The sequence below is a fragment of the Lynx canadensis genome, chromosome B1 (assembly GCF_007474595.2).
Source record: "Lynx canadensis isolate LIC74 chromosome B1, mLynCan4.pri.v2, whole genome shotgun sequence".
In the NCBI taxonomy this organism is placed as follows: domain Eukaryota; kingdom Metazoa; phylum Chordata; class Mammalia; order Carnivora; family Felidae; genus Lynx; species Lynx canadensis.
Window position 1 is genome coordinate 195235040 of NC_044306.2, and position 19981 is coordinate 195255020.

The 19981-nt window shown below is 44.6% G+C and overlaps 1 long non-coding RNA gene across 1 annotated transcript in view; it reads left to right on the forward strand.

The window, feature by feature from the left end:
• Nucleotides 1-11822: 11822 nt before the first annotated feature.
• The window catches only part of LOC115512800, a 62995-nt gene continuing 54836 nt past the window's right edge, over nt 11823-19981 (forward strand). The window contains exon 1 of the long non-coding RNA XR_003968488.2: nt 11823-12256. This is a non-coding gene — a long non-coding RNA (uncharacterized LOC115512800). The remainder of the gene's footprint in view (nt 12257-19981) is intronic.

The following is a 19981-nucleotide window of genomic DNA, read 5'->3' on the forward strand; positions in this document are numbered from 1 at the left end:
GAAGCTCACCAGGACGGGTGAAAGCGTGGGGCGCGGCGATCACAATCCCGGGAGGGGGAAGGTGAGAGCTGTGTCTTTGCTTGGCAAGAGGTAGCCTTAGCTCGTAATTTTCTGTTTCCTAAGAAATTCTGCCTTTGCTCTCAAAGAAACATCTCATTGTTGACAGAATTTCCCTCTTGCATACACGCACTGGAAAAAAAAAATCCCACGTGCATTTTTAACTTTATTTTCTATTTTGGTGGGAGGGGGGTGCGGAGAGGGAGGTGGGGCTGTTAATCCAGCAGCAGTCTCTACAGCTGTGCCTATTATTGGTGGGTTCTAGAATAACATCCGTTTCTATGTATTTATGGAAAGGCGTCCTTAACTAGGCCACATAAAGAGCCAGCGCATCTATAAATAAATTAAGGCGGCTGCCCCTCGGCGCAGCTGTCGCCTTTGTGACCGGCCAGGCCTGTCCCATTGCCGGATTACCCAGGGCGGGAGGGGCTGTGCACGTGGGGCGGGGCGCACCTCCTCCGGCAGGCCTCTGGGATTGACACCAGTGCGGAGGGTGGGCTTCTCAGAGGTCCCGGGCAGGCCTAGCTGGCTCGTGAGTCTCTGGCCCCTGACGGCCAGCGCAGGTGGGCGGGCGGCAGTCACTTCGTGGGAGTCAGGTGCATCCAGCACCCGCTTAGGCTGGGCACGGAGTTAACGGGTGTGGGACGAACAAAACAAGGGGAACAACAGAAGAATCCCGAATGTGTAAAATTAAACGGACAAGGGAGCATGAGCATCAGAGCTTTTCCCAGAGTTTGGCAGCCCAGTCTTCTCATCCCATCCCAGGGTCCATGCCCCTACCAGGGTGATGGCTCTGAAGGGGCATGGGCCGAACCGGCAGGGTTTCTTTCCTATGCCCTCAGAGACCGAAGAAGAAAGCAACCCTTGTCCTAGGAGAAATGAAGCAGAGAGCTTCTATTTGCGTGGTAGCCATTTCTGGATTTCCTGGGCATCTTGTGCTGGGAGCGACCTCCCTGAGAGCGCCAGTCCGTGGGCAAGCCATATCAGGGCCTCCTGTTCAGAAAGCAGAGTCTGGGGCCTTCCAGACCCACTGAGTCAGAAGCTGCAGCCATTCAAGATTCCCAGGGGGCTTAGAGGCCATTTGAAGAGCTGTAGTCCGCTGGGTCCCTAACCCTGGCCGCGCGTCAGAATCACCTGGAGTTATGGATTGACTTGCCTTCTTGAAAAGGATGTCGAAAGTCCTAACCCCCAGTACCTGTGAGTGAGACCTTGTGTGGAAATAGGGTCTTTGCAGATGAGCAGTGTTGTTGGGGCTCCAATCCAATATGACTTCTAAAAATGGGGAATGCGGACTCAGAGATAGGCATGATGCGCGCGGGGACAATGCCATGTGAGCATGGGGCGCAGACTGGAGTGACAGTCTGTGAGAAAAAGAATAACCAAGATTGCCAGAAAACCGCCGGAAGTTAACGGAGACCCTGGAGCAGAGTCTAACACCCTCAGGAGAAACCAACCCTACTGATACCTTAATCTCAGGCTTCTGGGCTCCAGAAACGTGAGTCACGGAGTTTCTTTCGGTTAAGCCACCCAGTTGGTGTCACTTTGTTAGAAGCCCTAGCAAACGAAAACCTCGGGATACTTCTAAGAAAGATCCAGGTTTCTGAGCTACATGTGACATGTTTGCAGTCAGACTACCTGGGGGCGGGGCTACGGGACCTGCATTTTCTACGTGTTCTTTGGGTGATACTGATGTGGTCGGTAGTGTGGGCAAGGGGTTCTGTCCACATATCGTGCACTACCTGCCTCACCCTTACAGCTCCCTCCCTACGAGCGGACCCTTGCACGCACCAGTCTGCTTGTAGACTTCCAGTGATGGGGGACTTACTACCTGATGGGGCGGCCTGATCCATCATGGAAACTTGTAATCTGTTCAGAGAAATCTTTAAATAGAGCTAAAATCTCCTATGCTTTTCTCATTACGAGGATGAAGAAACTGAGCTCCTGGGAGCTGGAGTAACTTGTTCAAGGCCATTCAAACAGTATGGGGCTGCCATGGATTTGAATCCAGGTAGGTACTGGGGTCCATCCTCCTGACCACTTGAACTCCTCAGATGGCCCAAGAGCTTACAAAGGGCCATGACAGCTGTGGTCATAGCAAGACCTCCTCCGGCCTCGGAAGACAGAGACCCAGTGTCCCTCCCTGATCCTTACACCTAAGTGGTGGGAGGAGAGGGTGGTGTATGAGGTTAGGGGAGGGAACTGTGTGGTCCCACGAGGCACTGGGGCTGTGGGACTTGCTATGTGTGCATCCAGAACGTGGCTGAATCATGTGGGGAGGCCGCGGTGTGGACTTGGTTCTTGTGTCAGGGCCTATTTCTGGCCCCAACTCCCCGAGTGACCCTGGGCAGGTGTCTTGTGCTTTCCTCAGTGTTCGCATCTGTGAAATGTGGATAATAGATGCTGCCTTTCCTACTCTGTAGCAGCCTTGAGGGGTTACAGTGAGATCACCCACAGGAAAACGCCTTGGGAAGCAGAGATTTGATGATTATGACTTGGCATGCGAATTGTACTTAGGTGTTTCCATGGAAAACTCTTCTCACAAGGGCAACTTTGGCGATTTCTCTTCTTGACCAGCCATTTGATTTCTGCTCAGTTTCTACCCAGCCGTTTCTAGACTGGAGTGGAGGTGGGCATAGGGAGGATGAGTCAGAGGTGAAGCCTTGTAGACAGCTCTGAGTTTGGCCACATACTTCCCTCTCTGTGGACATACCCCATAATGGACCCATTCTCCAGAACCAAGAATGGAACCCCCTTCTCTTTTCAATGCATTGCAACTGGGCTGCGTTTTCCTGGGGCAGGACTGCCTGTCCCTCTTTCCCTAGAAATCGAGATTGCCTCCACTCTATGGACCTGGCTCATTCACCAGGGTTCAAAGGGCTCGATACCATTATTACTCTCACCCTCAGGTTTTCTCATCGATTTCCTGATCAATTCTTTCCACAAATATTCCCTTAGTGCTTACTTTGCCTCAGACATTGTGCTGCAGAATATGAAATGGATTAAGATGACTTTCTGTGTTCCAGAAGCTCGCAAGCAATCTAATCTAAGGGTTCCACGTGGTTCTCTTTCCTAAAGCCGTCCCTGTTTACAGACCTCATGGTGAACCTTCTGCTCCTTCTCCCACCCTTTGTGGTGTGGTAGACCAGGAAGAGATCACAGCTGAGGCAGAAGATGTAGGCTCTCTTCTGCTCCTTGCTGTGTGACCTTGGGCAAGTCACAGCCTCTCTGAGCTATTTACGCTTCTGTAAAATGAGATCAACAATAGGGATATGAGATAAGATTCAGTGAGAATTTGCCATGAGCCAGACACTATTCTAAGTACTTTACTTAGGAAAAGCATTAACAACTTTAGGAGGGATATGTTACTTGTGTCGTCATTTTGCAGATGAGACAACTGAGGCACAGAGAAGCTCTAATTTACGAGGTCCCAAAACTAACTCTTTCTGGAACACGAGTCAAGTGCAGGCTCTCTGGTTCTGGAGCCCAGGTTCTTAGCCACTGGAGTGTCCTGACTCCCTAAGTTGTCCATCATCAGAGTTGGCCTTAGAGGGTGTGTGAACAGAGGCTTGACACTCTGTGAAGCACTGAACAAATGAGTGTGGGATGATGATGAAGATGAAGGAGAAGAAGAAGAAGAAGAAGAAGAAGAAGGGGGAGGGGGAGGAGGAGGAGGAGAAGGAGGAGGAGGAGGAAGAAGAAGAAAACAGATGTCATCTTTGATAAAGGAGTGAAATTTCTCATAGGGTTTTATCTATCCATAGACGGAGGGAGGGATGGAGGGAGGGAGAGAAGGGAGAAAAAGAAAACAGGAGAGAGTGAGAGAGAGAATTATATACGGTGTTGAATTGCTATATTGTATACCTGAAACTGATATTGCACTGTATGTTAACTAGAATTTAAATAAAACTTTAGGGGCACTTGGGTGGCTCAGGTGGTTAAGCGTCCAACTTCGGCTCAGGTCATGATATCATGGTTTGTAAGTTCGAGCCCTGCATCTGGCTCTGTGCTGACAGCTCAGAGCCTACAGTCTGCTTCCGATTCTGTGTCTCCTCTCTCTCTGCCTCTCCCCCACTCTCTCTCTCTCTCTCTCTCTCTCTCCCTCAAAAATAAATATATATTAAAAAAAATTAAATAACAACTTTAAAAAAGGTGAAGAAATGGAGGCTCAGAGAGGTGCTGTGCCTTGCCCAAGGTCAGTCAGCTACAGAGCTTGGGTTTCACCCAAGGGCTGTCTGATTCTGAAGCCAGTGCCCTTTGTACATGTCTCCGCTCCAGGGTAGACGGAAGGCAGCAATTCTGGTCTTCAGGTGAAATCCAGTCACCTCTCCTGTCCCCGCCTTCATTTATCAACAATTTGTGGAGCAATTTCTGTACTCATGGACAATTCAACAAGAACGATTCCATCATTCCTGCCTTTAGGGAGCCGTAGCTTTAAACTATTATAGAATCTTATGTCCTGTGAGGAGACTTTCCTAAGAAGTCCTTACTTCCCGTGAGGAGGAGGAAGCTGGTGGCCAAAGGAGAGACTTCTCCCCTCTTTGTCTCACTCTCCTGTTTGCTGGAATATGGATTGAAGCATGGCTTCCAGTGCCAAAATGGACTTCATTTGGACAACCTGAAGGTCAGTTTAGCAAAGCCAGACCAGCTGTCTCCTTTTGACTTCAAGGTGAAAGAATAGGTAAGTTAAAAACAATGTTACTCCCAGTCTCTTTGTTGCTTAAACAGATTGACTTTTTCCCCTATTATGTCCTGGGCTGGTTCTAAGACATCACACATTACAAATCAGAACCAGTTAGGATGATGTGGGTGAAGTTAACAGTGGTGGGAAAAAATGCACATAAGGTACAAGAGAGAGCAAAATAAAAGGCAGATTTTGTTTTGTTTTAGTTATTTATGTTTCCCAAGGGAGACATGGACAGAGCTAAACTCAGGTAAACATGTCCAGGGAAAACTTAGGTCTGAAGGTCTTAGGTCTTCCTTACAGGTTAAAGGAAGACGGTATGTATTTCACCCCTGTGTTGTGCAAGGCAGTGAGTTAGACCCTGTCACTGCATCATCCCATTTAATCCTCCTGGCAACTCTAAAATGAATATATTATTATAAAATAGGGATGGGGACTATTATTATCTTTTAAATGTTAATTTATTTTGAGAGAGAGAGAGAGTGAACAGGGGAGGGTCAGAGAGAGAGGGGGACAGAGGATCTCACGTAGGCTCTGCACCGTCAGCTTCACGCGGGGCTCGAGCCCATGAACCATGAGATCATAACGTGAGCTGAAATCAAGAGTCAGACACTTAACCGATTGAGCCACCCAGGCGCCCTAGGATGGGGATTACTTGAGAGGATGTAAGTACCACACCAAGTCTGTTGCCTGTTCAATTATTACTGCTGCTTAAATCCATTTGACAGACAAGGAAGCTAAGCCTGGGAGAGATTCAGCAACCTGCCTGTAGAATTATGAGGCTAAGGAGTGGCAGACAGGGCAGGGGTCTGACACAGACCCATGTGGCCCCAACGATCACTCAAGGCTCTTCCTACAGTGCGTGGTGCTATTAAGCTGCACTTTTCTGAAGGGAAGACAAAAAAAAAGACTTTTCATTTATTAATTTTTCTATAAAGTCCTACAGTTCTGGTTCCCCTGGGCCAGCCCTATTCCTGGCCTGTGTTTTTCTTTTCTCCTCTAATCATCTAGTCTCGGGAAGAAGCCACCGTATAGTTTCTTTTGTAGCCCCCGGCTCAGCTCCTATCTTAAAGGAAGCATGCGAGAAAGCAGAAGACCCTGTCACCATCACCATCACCATCAGCAGTGCCATCTGTTACAGGTCTCTCTCAAGCCCCAAGCAAAGCAAATCCTCCTCTCCGGTGTGACTCATACCCCATCAGCTGCCCCTCCCATGAGTCAGTCTGGCTCTGACAGTCTCAAAAGAACTATAAATTTAAGTCCAATCCTTCAAGGTCAAGGAGCACCATAGTTCTTTAAGCCAGACCATTGTGGTTGGCACACGCCTTCTCCTTCAGCCAAGGCGAACTCCATGCCTCTGTGGGTTTTTCCTTTTTAGCTAATTGCTCCCTCTTTGGTCCCACCCTGAGAGGATCGTCAGTCATGGGGACACTCCTGGATCAGAGGTCAGGTCACAGATGCTCCAGGGCTGAGATCTTGGGTGAATTCTAGGTTTTGCAAAAGAATTAGAGACTGGGGAAGCCAAGTCCTGAGTCAAGTGCAGCTTATTAGTAGGACCAGCAAAAGCAGGGACCCCCTTAGTGCTGGTTCATCACAGGCCACTGGGCCTGTGGCTTTACAGGCAGGTTATAATTAGTAGACAGCTCATCCTGGAGGAAAGCAGAGAATGAGCCTCATAACCGGTCCTCCTGCCTCTGGTTTGGCATCCCTCCAGCCTGCCCCAGTGTCATGTCACTCCCATGCTTAGGATCTTTAATGACTTCCCTTTAACCTCTGTTTAACAAGAAGAAGAATGTTTTTATGGTTTAAATGGAAATACACACACACACACACACACACACACACACACACAGACTTTCCCCCTCTGCCTCCCTACTTCACCTGCCCCACTTCTCCTGGTCTCTGCTGTCACCTCTTCTGATTTGCCAGGCTGAGCTACGCTCCTGCTCTGTTACACTTCTTGGGCTTCCTTCTAGCCCAGCCCTCACTGCACTTCCTGGAACTCTGCTTTTCTATTTAATCATCTATCTTCTCAACATTGCGATAAGCTTTTCAAGGGACAAGACCCTGTTTGTACAAACCATGTAGTAGGTGTTAGAAATGATGGGTGACATAGCAGGATGACTGTGAAACTTACCTGGCTCTCTTTTTATGTCACTGTGGCTTCATTGGACTTGAAGGAAAGATGTCTATTTCTGTGTTATTGAAAATCTGAATTTTCTTTACCCTTAATGAAGGAAATTAATGGACTTGCTGGGGCTTCTGGGATAAAAAAAAAAAAAAAGTCAGCTTACCCCGCCCCGAACTCAGCCCCATGATTTCTTTTTTAGGTGATAGAAATGGACATCAGAGAGAGGATACAAGAATCCTTATAGAGACAGAACTACCAGGCCTTGAAGTGTGGATGGAGAAGGAAGCAGGACAGAGAACAAGGAGAAGACTCTGGGGTTTCTGGTCTGCTTGATGACGCATTCCGGAAAAACCAGCAATTTCAGGAGGAGGGACAAGTTTGGGAGGAGTATAAATGGATGGAGATGATAAACGTGATTTTAAGCATGTTGAGTTTGGACTGCTTACGGAACATGTTAAGTGGCCATCTGAAAGACAGGCTTGGCTCAGAGAAAAGACCAGATTAGGGAGAGGGATGAGTAGGAAAGATTAACATATTAGAAGTAAAAATAATAAGGGTTCCTTCACCAAGGAGGAGAAGAGAAAAAAAGAAATAGCAAGAAGGGAGGAGAAAAGATGATTCTCTAAAAGATCCAAACCATATAAATATTCTGGAGAATGTCACATGTGTTTCTCCTACCGAGTGTCTTGACTTGGGTACATATGTGGTAGTCCAAGTGCCAGGAGCTATGATTTGTGCTGGGAGAGTACCTCTCCACTCTCAAGGAGCTCAAAACTTATGCGAGGCATGTGGTTGGGTCTCCCACAGATGGGTCTTCCCCACAGCCAGCGAAAGTCTCATATCTAAGGTGAGCTAGAGGCCACCAGAGGGGTGTTTCCTTCTATGGGCCTGGAATGCCACCATTGTAAGGTCACAGTTTTTGAATAAGCTGTTTGCCTTTTCTTTTTAGGAAGCCACATGATATGGTGGAAAGAAGGCGGGCTTTGGAGGCAAGGAGTAGAATACACTACCTAATAGTGATAGGCCCTGGACTGATAACTTGTAATCTCTAAGCTTTGCTTCTCTATTGATTAAACAAGAACAATAAGGCTAACGTTGGGGACCCTGAGGGTAACCTGCAATAATGGGAAATTCTTGATATTAAATATGTAGTGTTCCTTAACAAGAATAATGGGAAGATGCTGATGGTGGTGATGACGAAGGTGATGATGGGAGCAGACAGACAGTGCTACTATTTTGTGCCAAGGCGATCTAAGCCATTTACAAATATTCTGTTAATCTTCTTAACAACCCTATGAGGTATAACTATTATTATTCTTTATTTTCTTTTGACAAGTAAGAAAATTGAGACAGAAGAGTCCTCAGGCTTGAAGATGTGATGATTCTGGATGAGCAACACTGGAACTAGCTCTCAACACCTCTCTGAGAACAACCAGCACTAGGGGATGTGGGATTCAGGGGGTCGGAAAACACTCACTCTCCACTGGCAAGGAGCCTGGAAACAGAGAAAATGGTGTGGGATGTTGAAGTATGTGGACGCTGGTGGGAACAAGTGAGGGGTCAAATGTCACTACTCAATATTTTGTCAAAGACTGCACAGACACCAAATGGTTCATGCGTTCATTCAGCCATTCAGTGTCTTTTTATTGAACATAACTCTGTGGCAGACCAGGAGCTGGGCTCAAGGGCGCCCCCTTCCCCCCAGCTTCCAGAAGCTTCTGGTTGATTCCAGGAATGGCAGAGTGATGAGCAGGCAGAAATCTTTAAGAGGGTTCCTTTTCTCTCCATCTGCCCTATAATAGATGCATAGGTAGATTTTTTTTGATGGATGTCCAACATCCATTTTCTTTCTTTTGATCTTATCTTTTGGGAATTACTCCTTAGCCATGTGGTGTGACACTCATAGGGCTGGCTTTTTTTAAAAAAAAAATTTTAATGTTTATTTATTTTTGAGACAGAGACAGAGTGTGAGAGGGGGAGGAGCAGAGAGAGGGAGGCACAGCATCCGAAGCAGGCTCCAGGCTCTAGGCTCTGAGCTGTCAGCACAGAGCCCAGTGTAGGGCTCAAACTCACGAACCACGAGATCAGGACCTGAGCTGAAGTCGGAGGCTCAACCCACTGAGCCACCCAGGTGCCCCACAGTGGGTTGGCTTCTGATGCAAACCAGAGTGGCCAGGCAACTCTCTCTAGAATTTGCTTTTGAATGGAGGGACATTGTAATGAGAAATGTCTGAACCTGCTTCATCTAGAGTCCCGCACTCTGAAGAGACTTTCCTTTGGTTCCTGGAATTGTAAGACCCTGGTGCTGCCCAGCTTCCTTTCTTCATTGTGTATTTATTCATATCATATCTATATGTATATAGACATATACATCACACACACACACACACACACACACACACACACACACACACATTTTCCCCCCTTGTATTGACCAATTGCTTTCTGTTGCTTGCAACCAAAGACGTCTAACTAATACATACCCTTTTCTAGCATCTTTCTGCCTTGTTTTTCCTACCTGTAAAATAAGAATGGTAACACTTGCTACTTACCCTCGGGAGGTTGTATAGATTAAAGTTGTATGTCAATAAAATGCTTTCAGATGCTTGGATGAAAGTTGCTGTTGCACTACAAAGTCTCCTACTCAACTTTAGCTGCACTTCCAAAGAGGGACTTTCTTTATATACCATAAAACAGCTTTTATCCCGAGAGGATGTGTCCCTCATTTTACTGTCTCTGTCAACAGTTCAAGGATTGCTCCCTACTTGCTGTGTTTCCAAAGCGACCATTGGAGATGAAAGCCCAGCTTTATTTAGCATGAGAGGTGGCTGTATGCTACAGGGAGGAAATGTGTTCATTGTTGTTATTATGAATTATTTAGTGATAAGGAAGGAAGGTGGCTCCAATTTTCAGGCTGTCACTTTGTTGGCTCTTTAGGATTAATACTCACATTCTTACTTCAAGTTTAAAAAAAATGTAAAAACTCCACCAATTTTAGGACAGAAAGAGCTGCATCATCTTAGAGCATCTCACAATTGTGAAAATATGGACGATGATAAAAAACCAGAACATCTTAGAGATTCTAAGATATTTTACGATTTTCAAAACACTTATACTTTCCCTTGGACTAATCTAGATTCTGGAGTATCTGGCATATGACAAACACACATAAGACTTCGGAGTTATTCATTGCAAGTGAACAATTTTTATAATATGCCAACATGACAGTTGTTTATACTCAGCAGAGAAAATTTGGAAATGCAGAAGGGTAGAAGGATAAAGCAAAATGTATCAATATTTCAGCGGGTTTACTGCCCTAAAGCAACCAGTCTTTAAATTTTCATGTGTACTATTTTCCTTTTTTGTCACAATTATTTTGTAATTATTTCATATTAGTTGATACAATTTTGTATCCTGTGGCTTTCCCCCCTTTTCTATTACATTATGACTCTATCAGTTATCTACTGCTATCCCAAGACTCAGCAGATTAAAATAAGACCCATTTATGACTGCTAATGAGTCCAGGGGTTTGCCGGAAGGTTCTTCCGTTCTGGTCTCATCTGGGCTTGCTCATGGGTCTGCCATCAGGTGATAGTGGCAGGGTAATCTATTCTTTGGGGGTTCACAGCTACTCTACACTTGGTCTGTTATCCTCTAGGAGGCCATTTGGGGCTTGGATGTGTGGTGGTAGTAAGATTCTCAGAGAGAGAGAGAGAGAGAGAGAGAGAGAGGAAACGTGACCGTGCAGTTACTGCTAATACAATCACAAGGGCTGTAGGGATAGCCCGCATGGCTCCATGGGATCCCTCCTCATTTGCAATGGTCAGAGATAGACGGGGGGGTGAAGAACTGTCTAGAGTTTGCAGTCAGTCCCCTAGAATAACAGAAGCACACTTCTATATCACTTCATAGACTTTTTAATGACTTTATAGTGTTACCTTGAGTGGCACCATCACAGACAATTTAAACATTTCCATAGTTTAAGACATTTTGGATTCTCCATTTTGTTTTCTGGGATACAGCACACAGTTTTGTGGGGAGAAAACCTTTCTATTTGAGCTTACTAATAAAATCTTAGTCTAGAATCACAGAAGTTAAAAGTTTATAAAAATTTTGAGGGGAGCCTGAGTGGCTCAGTCAGTTGAGTGTCCACCTCTTGATTTTGGTTCGGGTCATGATCCCAGCGTTGTGGGATCGAGCCCCACCTTGAGCTCCATGCTGAGTGTGGAGCCTGCTTGGGGTTCTCTCTCTCTCCCTCTGCCCCTCTTCCCCGGACTTGTATGCTCTCTCTCTGACATAAAAAAAAATAAATAAGAGGCACCTGGGTGGCTCAGTCAGTTGAGCGTCCGACTTCGGCTCAGGTCATGATCTCACGGCTCGTAGTTCGAGCCCCGCATTGGGCTCTGAGCCTGGAGCCTGCTTCATATTCTGGGTCTCTCTCCCTCTCTGCCCCTCTCCTGCTCATGTTCTCTCTCTCTCTGTCTGTCTCTCAAAAATAAAAATAAAGATTAAAAAAATTTTTAAAGTTTATAAATATTTTTGTTTTTCCTTCATTATGTCAAAGCATTTTGTGAGGTGCTCACGCCCGTTTCAGCCCAGGCCAGTAGTACAAGTGTGCTCATTTCACTGCCCGGCAATACTGAATACTTAAAAAAAAAAAAAAATTCTCTGCTGAAACAAAATAAGGAAACTCTCCACCCCCAGCATTTCGTTGATATAACTGGCATTCATTTAATTGCTAGTAAAGGAAGAGAGGGAGAGACCTAGAGAGAGAGAGAAACAGCGATGTTTATATACTCACCCAAGTCTAGGAAACGCCCTGTCATGTTCCTATCTTCGTTACTCACAGTGAGCACGCTCTGGCGATTCCCACAGGAAAGTAACACGTGCAATTTTCTTGTGGCGTCAGAGTGTTTTCCTGATTACTTGGATCACAGAACACACTCCTTTTTTTTGCATCGCATCAAGTTTTGCGTGGCATCAGCGCCTTGGAACTACCGTTTTGAGGGGGACATTCCTGGGGAAATGTTGTCTTGATAAACTGCGGTAGATTTTCTTCCTGGTGGGGATTTCAGAGACCACGGAAAGGCGGGAGCTTCTGGTGGCTCCTGCACACACACTCGACTTCATGAAAGAGGAACGAAACCCGTCAACGAAGATGTACTACTTCTCTTTCCTCCAGCCTGTTCACTTTGCAGGGAGAACCTCAAGAGCTCTCCGAGGCTTCGTTTTAAGGGATGCATTCTTTTCTGCGAATAGCAGGCTGGCGATTCTCTCCTCTTCGCGGCTCTACAGCCGGACGTAGCTGACGGTGGTGCAGAGCCGAGGGGGCTGGCCGCGTGCTGGGACTTTGCTGCTGCAGGCGTGCTTTGAGGATGAACAGCTTGGTAAGGACGCAGGGTCTCAGGCCCCGCTCGGCCCTCCTGAGTCAGAGCCAGTGTTTGAATTAGGTGTCCCGGGGATTGTGCGCAAACGAGAGAGCTAGATGCGCTGAACCAGGAGGCACCGGGCTAATATAAAGAGACTCGGCCTCAACCCAACTTGCAGGGCAGTGACTTTATTGTGTGAGGTCCCTCACTCTAATCAGAGCATGACACAGGCACTGTATTCAGGAATCGTATGCATTTGCAACACAGGGTCATTTCTTAATAGCTTCTGGGCTATTAGCCTGAGGATGGCAGGAGGTGGAAGCCGGTCAGGGTTATAAACTACCAACCAATGACTTTAAATTGAATTCTCTTCTAACGTCCTACCCAGAAGCAGTTAAAAGCATGGGTCAGAAGGAGACTTCCTTGTTCTGCCAGTAGCTAGCTGTGTGACTTTGGACAAGTTACTACAACTTTCTGTGCCATAATTTACTCATCGGTCAAGGGAGAATGAGGATAATTCCTGCTTCTTAGACCCAGGGTTGGCCGCAAAATTTGTAAGACCTAGCACTAATTGAAAATGTTGGGCCCCTTGTTCAAAAGTTATTGAGGATTTCAAGATGGCCCCTCTGGGCTCAGGGACCTAGGCGATATGAGGCTGTCCTTCCTCAAGTTGTTAGCATAATTGCTGTGCCTAGGACATGGTAAGAATTCAGGGAATTCCAGTATTAATAAGGCTTTGAGAAACACACATTACTTATCTTATTTTCTAAAGGAAAGGACTGAGACTCTGGAAAATAACACAACTTGCCCAACAAGGTCAGACAGCCCAGTGGCTGAGCCAAGTCTCACCCTAGGTCTGCTTCCAGTGTGAATGGGGACGAATCCTTGGCAGGTGAGTAGGAAAGAACCTGTCCTTGCCCCGCCAGAGGGGAAGAGTGCCGGGGGTCCAGGAATCCGCCCACTGCCCTTCAGTGTCGAGAGGACGGCAGAGAGTTGCAGATCTTCCCTCTTTGTCAACTGGGGACAATTACTAGGTCAAAGGCAGGACTGAGAGCCTTTGATTCAACGTGGGCTGTTTAGGAGATCCTAGCTGGACTTTAGCTTATGTTGATCAGAAACTGAAAGCTGAGCACCGTTTTTCTGACTCCATCCTAAGTGGAGAACCATGTTCTCTCCCCCCGCCCCACCCATCAGGCGGGAATTTTGCCTTTCTTTGGGCTGCGATGTTTCCCCGGCCTCCAAAAAGTGAAGAATAATCTGAAAAACTCTCTTCAGAAAACTGGCTGATTAGCCTGGTCAAGAAATAATTGCAGGTCCAACCAGAAGCCCTAGAGAAGGCCATTTACGGTAAGCCCACACGCGGGGCATGTCTAGCACAATTGCTTCTCACGTGGCGGGAGTGCACTCAACAAACACACCTCGATCCTTCGCTCTGGTCCCAAAAATGTGATAGGCAATTTCCATATGAGCTCTTTTAATTCTCCTGATAGGACTGAGGGGCAGGCACAACTATTCCCACTTTGCAGATGAGGAAACAGAGGTTAGAGAGTATGGCCACATGCCTTAGTCCCACAGGCTAGAAAGGGGGGAAGTCCAGTTTGCATGTGGATATCTCTGGCCAGACCAAACCATACGATACCGTTCCATACCACACGTAGACTTTTAAGCACTGTGCAGTGAGATTTTACAATTGGGATGGTTAATTTCATGTGTCATCTTGACTGGACTATGGAGCCCAGTTTGATCAAACGTTGGTCTCAATGTTTCTGGGAGGGTGGATTGAATGCTACAAAACAAGACTTGTTTTTTCTTCTGGAGAGTCCATTTTTCTGCACACTGTTAGTTCTGGAACTATTCTACAGCTGGAGACTGACCAAGGCTGGTTGCTGCTGTGGTAAAGGCTCTTGCTTGTGGGAGGTAGCTAGCGGTCCCTGCCTTCTTCTGTGGCTCCTAACTTCTCTCAAGATCTCTGGTGTGGCAGACTCATAAATAAGTCATCTGGCAAAGGGGAACTGTGGTTTGCAGAGTCCTAGTCCTCACTTTCCCAAGAGGAGAATATAAAAGGGTCTGTTTGGAGCCTAGAAACAATGGCATAAACACAAGGGGATCCAGCCTTCTGATCTCTGGGAGGCACTTTTTCATAGGGGAGGTTAAGAGTTCTGGCCTTAAAATAGCCCAAAGCTGCCAGGGTTCAAATCTTGACTTTTCCAGCTACTTCAAGATCTTTGACTTTGAGTAAGACCTTTAAACTCTCTGCTTCACTTCCCCCCTCTATGTAATGGGAATAATCATGATATCCAGTAGAAGGATACTGTGATCATAACTGTAAGATAAACATCCTCACTTTCTCCATAAAATCTTTGTTCAAGTGTCCTCTTCTCAGTGGGGACTTTCCTGATCACTATTTCAAATCGCACCCCCCCCTTTACCCCTGGACTCACCACTCATTATTCCCCTCACATGATTTATCTTTCTCTAACTTCTATCATCTTCAAACTTAACGATGAATGTTTTTGTTTATTGTCTATCTCCCTAATTGGAATACGAGCTCCATGAGAGCTGAACATATTTTTAATGTTTATTTATTTTTCGAGAGGCAGAGCATGAGCAGGGGAGGGGCAGAGACAGAGGGAGACACAGAATCTGAAGCGGGTTCCAGGCTCCGAGCTGTTAGCACAGAGCCCCAGGAGGGGCTCATACTCATGAACTGTGATTTCATGACCTGAACCAAAGTTGAACCCTTAACCAACTGAGCCACATAGGCACTTCAAGAGCTGAACATTTGTTCTGACATGTTGTCTAGTACACAGTTGCTATTCAATAAATATTTATTGCATGAATGAAAAACTTGTGTAGCAAATAGCATGCGTGAAGATATGCTAGCAATCACTAATAAGATGAAAATGAGTTTATTAGTGTTTTGGCCTTCCATAAACACACTGCCACACCTGGACCAAACTCGGTTCCATATAATGAGATGTTAACCTACTTTGAAAGTCTCTCAAGAGAACTAACTGAACAAATCCCAGGACCTCACTAATAGCTTGAAAATTTTAGTTTTGGGACATGTATTAGGACATCTCTCAAAACTGGCCAGTGGGTTTTTACTCCACGGATGTGACTGAGGTGAAACATCCTTCTTGGCCCACTTCTACTTTCAGTTATGATATAAAAAGAACCAGAACCAGAGCTTCCATGCCTGGAGCATGCCAGAAAGACACTAGGAACATGCTAACAGTTCCAGAGGAAACTTCTCCATTTGTCTTCTCACAACGGTCAGGTAGCAGATTAAAATCTTAGCATTCCAGAGAGAAATTGAAGTAGCTTATTATGTGGTACGTTGAAGAAAAATGCTACCAACTGACAGTTCTGCCTACCTTGATGAACAAAACTGATTTTTTATTAGCTTAAAGAGGAAACCAGCCACTTCCCTACCTTGTATCGAGTGTGTGTATTTTTTCTCTTGGTGTGGCCAGTATGGTACATGTAGGCTAGATGGTCAAGGTTAAATACGCCCTGATAGTAGGGAACATATTGGCATTCCCTAGTGCCAACCACCTGGGTTGGCTCTCTAGTGAGGAACTAAGAAAGGGGTGGGTGGCTTGCATGGACAGTGGGTTGGCTCTTGTTTTTCATTCTTGACCTGCATTTGAAGCATCCAGGTAACTATGAGGTCACTGTCAAGTAATGGGAGTTGAAGACAGGCTTTGTCACCTGCGGGCAGGTGGATGCTACTAGTAATTGGTAGCTCATGCTGATTGAACACCCACTGTATGCCTGGCACCCTGGTCAGTGAGTGATGTCATCCACTTTCACAGCAACTCCCAAAGATCAATAGGTGCTACATTTATCCTGATTTTGCAGATTAGAACATGGAGGCTCAGAAGAATTAAATGACTTTCCCAAGCTCACACATCTAGTAAGTAGATGTAATGGGATTTGAATCCTGTGATTTTTACCCCCAAACCATACTCTTAGGAGTTTCTAAACAAGCCAGAGTCTGTCTGTCTGTCTGTCTGTCTCTATTTATTTTTTATTTTAGGGACAGAGAGTGTGCACTGGTGACTAGTGGGGGGAGGGGCAGAGGGAGAGAAAGAGAGAGAGAGAGAATCCCAAGCAGGCTCTACACTCAGCGAGGATCCCGACACAGGCCTCAATCCCATGACCCTGGGATCACGACCTGAGCAGAAATCAAGAGTCAGACACTTAGCTGACTGAGCCACCCAACTGGAGTATTTGGAATCTGTATCTTGCTGATGCTAGCTTTTTTTGGTAAAGTCTTTCAAAAGGAACATTTGAGTCCTGCCTCACATGTACAAACAGAGGAAATGGGTCCTTGGTCCTTCCCTGAGTCACAGCATGAAAGGAGAACAATACCCCTTGAGATGACAGGGTAACTGGTGATCTCTTCCTGAGGGAAGCAACCCATGGGAAAGTTACTTAAATTCTCAGTTCCCCTCTTTTCTCATCAGTGAAACATAATAATAGTACCCAACTCATGGGGATGTTGCAACACCTAAGTGAGATAATACATGTAAATAACTTAGCACAATGCCTAGATTTGGTAAGTCCTTACTAAACTCTTACATGTTACCAGGGAAGTGAGGGGCATCTTCTTTTGCATAAGTTACTTCCCTTTCAGTGAAGCTTCAATCTTTAAGATGTCAAAAACATCTTAGACAACCTCCTACAATCACATTTCCCAAGATGTGTTTGTTCTTTATATTCTGGGGCCAAATGCTCAGCTTGGAACAAATTCTAGGATTCACTGTGTTTTGGAAATACATTTTATTTTATTTTGTTTTATTTTATTTTATTTTATTTTATTTCATTTCATTTTTTATATTAAATATAATTTATTGTCAAATTTGTTTCCATACAACACCCAGTGCTCATCCCAATAGGTGCCCTCCTCAAGGTCCATCACCCACTCTCTTCCTTTTTGAAAATTAGATGCTCTGAGAGTTTTGCAATAAAAACTGTGTTAAACTTGGTTTCACACAGCATCTTACGAATGCCTTTTTTAAATAAATAACTAAAAAGTATTAAGACTGTATTTTTTAGAGCAGTTTCAGGTTCACGGCAAAATTAAGGAGGCACAGAAATCTCTTATATGCCCCTGGTATCACACATAGCCTCCCCCATAATCAACAGCCCCTGTTAGAGTAGTGCATTTGTTATAGATGATAGATCTACATTAACACATTATAAATACCCTAAGTCCATTAGTTTACCTTTGGGTTCACTCTAGGTGTTGTATATTCTATGGGTGTGGAATAAATGTGTAATGACATGTATCCACCATTATAGTATAATAGCGGAGTATTTTTGCTCTTCTAAAAATCCTCTGTGCTCTACTATTCCTCCCTCTTCCCCACTCCCCTCCCCCACAATCACTGGAAACCAATGATTTTTTTTTTTACTGTCTCCATAGTTTGCCTTTGTCAGAATGTCATATAGTGGAAATCATACAGTCTGTAGGGTGTTCAAATTGGCTTCTTTCCCTTAATAACTTATTTATTTTTAGTGCTGAATAACATTCCACTGTCTGGATGTACCAGAATTTATTTATCCATTTGCCTACTGAAGGACATCCTGGTTCTTCCACATTTTGGTCATTATGACATCTGAGCGCAGGTTTTTGTGTGGACCTAAGTTTTCAACCCCTTTGGGTAAATACCAAGAAGTGTCATTGCTGGTTTGTCTCATAAGAGTATGTTTCATTTTATAAGAAAATACCAAACTCTCTTCCAAACTGACTCTTCCATCTTGCATTTCCAACAGCAATGAATGATATTTCCTGTTGTTCCACATCCTCACCAGCATTTGGTATTGTCACTGTTTGGGATTTTGGCTATATCTCATTGTTGTTTTAATTTTCACTTCCCTGATGACATATGATGTGAATCATTTTTTCATATGCTTATTTGCCATCTGTATATCTTTTTTAATGGGGTGTCTAAGGTCTTTGTTCCATTTTCAGTTGGGTTGTTTGTTTTCTCATTGTTGAGTTTATGAGTTCTTGGTATATTTTGGATAATGGTCCTTTATCAGATGTGTCTTTTCCAAGTATTTTCTCCCACTCTGCGGCTTGTCTTCTCATCCTTTCGATACTGTCTTTCCCAGAGCAGAATTTTTCAATTATAATGAGGTTCAGCTTACGATGATTTCTTTCATGGATTATGCATTTGGTGTTGTATCTACAAAGGTCTCACCACACCCAATGTCATCTAGATTTTCTTCTATGTTGCCTTCTAGGAGTTTTAGAGTTTTGTGTTTTACATTTAGGTCTATGATCCATCTTGAGTTAATTTTTGTGAAAGGTGTAAGATCTGTGGTTAAATTTATTTTTTACATGTGGTTGTCTTGATATTCTAGCACCATTGTTGAAAATCCGATCTCTGTTTCACTGTATTGAATTTACTCTTTCGTCAAAAATCCATAGACTATATTTAGAGGGTCTATTTCTGGGCTTTCAAGTTTGTCCTATTGATCTATTATCATGCTGTCTGGATTACTATAGTTTTATATTAACTCCTCAAGTTCTGTGGTATTAGTCCTCCAACTTTGTTCTTCTGCTTCAATACTGTATCAGCTATTCTGAAGCTTTTCCTTCTCCATATAACTTAAATTTTTTTTAACAATTTTATTTATTTTTGAGAGACAGACACAGAGCATGAGTGGGGGAGGGGCAGAGAGAGAGGGAGACACAGAATCTGAAGCAGGCTCCAGGCTCCGAGCTGTCAGCACAGAGCCTGACGCGGGGCTCGAACCCACAAACTGTGAGATCATGACCTGAGCTGATGTTGGACACTCAATCTACTGAGCCACCCAGGCGCCCCCCCCCCTTCTCCATATAATGTAGAATCAGTTTATTGATACCCACAAAATAACTTGCTGGAATTATAATTTCCAAATGCTTTTGATATAGAAGTTATTTTGTTCACTTAGTAGTTATGAACACTCTTTGGAATACACTTTGGAAATGGCATTGTATATAATTTTCTACTCTTTGTGCATCTTATGTAATTTTCCAATTCTTTGTCTATGACTGTCTTCTGTTAATTTTCAAGTTTCTTGCTCATACTGTATATGACTCTTAATATCCACCATAGCACTGGACACATAATAAGTACTTAGCAAAACAAACATTGCTCAACCAATTCACTGGGTTCTGTATTCTATTTCACAGAAAGAGCCCTCAGCCCAGCCTTGTGTGAAATGAGCTCACCTTCAGGCAAGCAATGTGATGTTATGAAGGCAACAGTGGATCAAAAATCTCTGTGGGTTACTTTCCTTGTATAACTTGGTGTCTCAAGTTAAAGAGCACCTGCATTATTTTCTACATTCTTTGTAATAATGAATTAGGGGCATTAAAGTTGGTGACGTTTCATGATATAAATATGGCAAAATAGAAGGGAGAGGATATAAACTTGTTGAAATAAAAGAAGACTAACCATATGAGAAAAACAAAGGCTGTTTATTCAGAGCCTGCTATAGAATGGGAATCAGCCCATTGAGTTTGGCAGAGTCAAAAGCAGGCAAAGTGAAAAGCTTTAGTGTAGAAAACAGAGAAGGCTTCAGGTATGTCCTGATTGGAGGGTGTTGCTTGGCATGGGGAAACTGTAGAGGGGTAACTAGAAGTGGAATATCCTATGTGATTGGTTGGGGTACATATTTGACTTTTTCTGGTTGATCCTAAATTGGAAACAGGTGCAAAGATTAGTTAATCTGTGAGTTATT